Here is a 5,120-nt window from a genome sequence, read left to right as displayed (position 1 = left end):
GAAGAGAGCTTTGACCTCAGCAAAGAAGCACGGAAGCAGAGTCCAGTCTGAGAAGGAAGAGGGGTATCGGGGGCAGGTGGACAAAGCTGAGGACTCCAGGGTGGCACCTGGACTTAGGTCTCGGTAGGAGGGAAGGTCCATGATTAAACCCCACCCAGTCCAGGACTTTCTGCCGGCTCCTGCAGGGCGGGGACACAGGGGGAGAAGGTTAGCCCACATTGCTCGTGGTCTCTGAGCCCGGGGGCTGGGGGAGAAGGGGAGAGAACAGCCTGTTCTTCGGGGAAGAAGGCTGCCCAGCTAACTGGCTCTGAAAGCATTTGGCAGGAGAGAAGATGCTCGAGTGGCCTGCAGGCCCCAGCCGGCTAGGAGCTCCCCGTGCATCCATCCAGGCCGGTGCTCCCCAGCTGGGCTGCCTGCGGAGGGGCAGGGCCTGACACCGGAGAAATTGCTCACCACCTGCCCATCTGTGGAGAGCAGAATCAGCACCACTCGGGGCACCAGCACCCCACCCCTAACACCCCTTTTCCGGGCCCCCACTTTGCAGGGCACTAGATGCAGCTGTGAGGAGCTTGAACATCAGAGATACTCAGTCACCTGAAGGATAACCACATCCTAAAGCTACTACAATGACAGGTGCAGTGACGTGGCACTCACTGTGGGCAGGCCGTGTGTCAAAGCACCCAACTGTACAGCAACTCCTTTCTTTTTAAAATTAATTAATTAATTTTGGGGACTGTGTTGTGTCTTCGTTGCTGTGCGCGGGCTTTCTCTAGTTGTGGCGAGCGGGGACTACTCTTCGTTGCGATGCGCGGGCTTCTCCTTGCGGTGGCTTATCTTGCTGCAGAGTGCGGGCTCTAGGGGCACGGGCTCAGTAGTTGTGGCTCACAGGCTCAGTAGTTGTGGCTCACAGGCTCTAGAGTGCAGGCTCAGTAGCTGTGGCACACGGGCTTAGTTGCTCCACGGCCTGTGGGATCTTCCTGGATCAGGGCTCGAACCCGTGTCCCCTGCATTGGCAGGCAGATTCTTAACCACTGTGCCAACAGGGAAGTAGCCCCAGGAGGTAAGTAGTATCATCAACACCCCCCATTTTACAGATGAGAAAACGGAGGCACTCCCAGACATTGAGCTGCCCAGCCCTGCCGATGCTGAAGAGTGAAGGACGTGGCTCGTTAGTCAGTCCAATACAAAATGGACCACGCGAACCAAGTGCTCCCCCAGGGGACAGAGCCTGAGGGAGAGAGGACAGGGAGAGAGCTACGACAGCCACCTGGGACACCCAGGAACTGTGCTGGAGCTTTCCCTCCTGTTATCAGCTCCCGAGACGCCCCAGACATAGTTGGCACTGACAGATGTTGGTGACTGAATTCTCTCGGTTCAATTCATAGAAATCATGCAAAAAATTATTTTGGCCATTTTGTAGAATAGGAACAGAGGCTCAGGAAGGTTCAGTGACTTTTGCAAGGTGACACAGTAGTACCAGGAAGAGCCAGGATTCAAACCCAGACCAGACTCTAAAGTGCAGCCCTTTTCACCATCCTAAGTGGCTTCCTCCAGCTGGTCAGGGGCTCTAGGGACCAGGATCGCCCTGAAATCACCTGAAGACTCTTCCCTGGGAGGCTCTGGAGGCCAGCCTTTTGGGGGCCTGTAGAACTGAGAGGTTGGGGTCTGGGGTCCCGTCTCCCTCGGAGTCCTGGCCGCGGGGCCCCATCCCAGAAGCCCTCTGCGTTGCTTTGACCCTGTTGGGAGGGCAGGGCTGCCTCCCGCCTCTCTCCCTACCACAGTGCCTCGGCCAAACAGACCAGCTGCTCTCCTCTCCTCTGCCCTGAGCCTGCCTCTCAGCCATCCTCTCTCCCCCAGACTCCTGGTTTCCTGCGTCTGGTCTCCTCGGCGTGACTTTGGGTTTGCACGCCACAAAGCAGTTCTTCCACAGCATTGTCTCTATGGAGCCTCTGCAGATCCACCTCCCAGGTGATCTCCCCCTTGGATCCAGAAGTTTCTGGCCCAGAGGTGTCTCCCTAGAAAAGACATCCCGCTTGGGAGTGAAGTGCCACTGTGGCCCCCTGTGGGAATCTGGGTGCAGGAAGGAGGAGGAGAGGTGGGTTAGGGGAAGACCTCTCGTGTCGCAGTTTGGCCCAGGCCGGGTCCTTCTTTCCAGTCTGCTGTGCCTCGAGCCCCCGTGAGCTCGCCTCTGCGTCCAGGGCTTGGCACCCATGGCAACCTCCCCCTACCTCTCCCACCACCCTCCTGGGCTGGGGCCCACTGAAGCCTGTAAACTGCTTTATTAGATTAAAGCGAACATCTGCGAAAGAAGAAAAGCAAAACCTTAATTGGAGGCCCCTGGGGATGTTTGCAGAGACAGATGGTAGAGGATCTAATGAAATCACCTCATACAACCTCTGTGCAGAACTCGCAGATAAAACACCATTGCCCAGCAACAGAGCTTTGCTACCTGGAGGCCCGATAAGGGGCTTAGAGGAGCTGTGTGTTTGGAAAATGTGATTTTGCAGGCAGGGCCAAGGGTATGTTGACTCTGCCCAATGCCCTGGGCTCCCCCATCACATGAGCAGCTGCCACTTTCTCTGGCGTACAGGCAGAAAGCTGCTCTGAAGGACCCCCCTGGCAGGGACTCCTCACGTGGAGGTGTCCTGAGCCCCACAGCCAGAGGAGCAGCGGTTCACTCCCTGGGATCTGGTGCTCCCCAAAGGGGACATTTCAGGGCACCTGGGGCAGTGGTGGCAACGGCTTCCTCTTCTCTCCCTGACTCCTGGTTCAGAAGCATCTCTGCAGGCCCTCTCGAATGAAGTGGGGTGTCTGGGCTGCTGGGAGCTAGCTAGGCCTGATGGGCACATCTACACAACACCTTGGGGCCTCTGGGTTCCTCCCACCTTCTGCTGTCCGTCTTCTCCCAGTGATTCCTGTTTTCTTCAAAGTAAAAGCCAAAGTCCTCACCAAGGCCCACGAGGCCCTACCTGATCTGGCCCAATATTGTCTTATCCCCGACTGATCTCTGCCTCACTCACTCTCTTCCAGCCACCTTGGCCTTTTTAATCTGCCTCAAATCTGCCAGGTGTAGTCCTGTCCCACGGCCTTTGCACTGACTGTTCATTCTGCCTGGAATGTTCTCCCAGATGTCCACGTGGCTCTCTCCCTTGACCCTTCTCAATGGGGCCCTACCCTGACCACCTGTTTGATGAGGCCACAACTTCCCACCCAGCTATTCTCAGGCCCCTTACTCTGTTCTGCTCCTTCTTTTTTCCCAACATCACCACCTTCTGACCTAATAAAAACCTATTTATTAGGTTTTATTGGGTTTTTAACCATTTTTTAAATTGAAGTATCGTTAGTTTACAGTGTGTTAGTCTCAGGTGTACAGCAAAGTGATTCAGTGATCTATCTACCTATCTATCTATCATCTATTTTTCTTTTCCATTATAGGTTATTACATTATAGGTGTTACATTATAACCATTATAGGTTATAATTTCCATTATAGGTTATTACAAGATATTGAATAGAGCTCCCTGTGCTGTCCAGTAGGGCCTTGTTGTTTATCTATTTTATACATAGTAGTGTGTATAATTTATCTCTCTCCCTGCCCTCACTACCTGCTCTGGTAACCATAAATTTGTTTCCTATGTCTGTGAGTCTATTTCTGTTTTGTAAATAAGTTCATTTGTATCATTTTCTTAGATTCCACATATAAGTGATACCATATAATATTTGTCTTTCTCTGTCTTATGTTTTATTGTTTATTGCCTGTCTCCTCAGCCTCCAAGAAGTTAGGGGTCTTTCTTCTTTTCTTCACCAGCATACTCCAAGCCTTGAGAACAAAGCCTGGAACACAATAGGTGCTCAATAAATGTTTGTTGAATGAAGGTCTCCCCTTCCCTGTCCCCTGACAGCTTTGGTAGAACTGGGGAGAAAGAGGCTGGGTCCAGGGAGGCCAGAGTGCACCTCCCGAGGTAACTGTGCACCCCTGGGGAAGGCCTGGGGCAGCACTCCCTGCATAGCCCCACCACTAGCAACCCTGGGGGGAGGGGAAGGCGATCTTGTCCAGGAAGGAAAACCCAAGGCCCGGCACCAGGAGCACTTGGCTCCCATTACAGCCCTGTGTGACTTGGGACAAGGCACTGCCCATCTCTGAGTCTCAATTTACTGTCAGATCATATTAACATTTACCTTCTTTATCTAAAAGCAGTAAACGTCCACATTCCGGCTTTCCACACGACAGCCTGAGGTCGACTCCTGCCTCTGCCGCTCACCAGGCTGTGTGGTATTAGGCAGGTTTGGGACCCCTCTGAACCTCCACCTCCTGATATTAATGATAGGGTTTCATCACAGGTGTGTGAAGCAGTTACTGTGTGCTAAGGGGTCAGGTGCTGCGGTTCAGATCTCATTTACACTCAGCACAATTGTGTGCCCTGCGTCTTCACAGCTATGTTTCAGGAGGGGACACTGAGGCAGAGAGTAGGAAACGAACCAGGGTCACCTGGAGACTCGCTGGTAGCTCCTGGGTAGGCTCTGCACCTGGCTCCAGGGCTCTCTCCACCCCCTCATCCCAGCGCTGTAGCTTGCCTGATGCAACGTCCGCTCCCCAACCCAGAGGATTCTGGCCTTGGCCCTTCCTCACCGTCGGGACCACACCTTGGTCAGAGGCATGGAAGTGGTCTAGAGCTGACAAGATACTTCCTGGGTAGGACAGGAGTCTAGTGAGCGAGCCTCCAAATTAATGCGAAGAACAATCGAGCTCCAGAGCCAGGGATGGAGGGAAATCTATCAGGGGACAGAAGGGCTGGAGTCTTAGAGGCACTGAGCTCCATGTGGCTCAGGATGGAGGCCCATCAAGAGATCGAGGGATAGACGCTGTCAGACCACCCACACCCCAGACAGACCACGGGGGAGTGGGGGAAGGGGCAGTCAGCATCTTGGCGTGGGTTCTGCAAGTCGAGGGTCAAGGATTCGAGGACTCGTGGTGGAGGGGTGGGAAGGAACCGGGGGTGGAGGGTAGGGGGCGAGGAGAGGAAAGGAAATCAATAAAGAGTGTGCTAGTAATAGTGTGTGCAGGCAAGCCCGACCCCAGGGTGAGGAACCAGCTGAATTCCTCAGGGAGCCGATGAGAAG

Source organism: Phocoena phocoena, chromosome 2, assembly GCF_963924675.1.
Source record: "Phocoena phocoena chromosome 2, mPhoPho1.1, whole genome shotgun sequence".
NCBI lineage: Eukaryota > Metazoa > Chordata > Mammalia > Artiodactyla > Phocoenidae > Phocoena > Phocoena phocoena.
The sequence above is the reverse complement of the archived record's forward strand: the minus strand, read 5'-3'. Positions refer to the sequence as shown.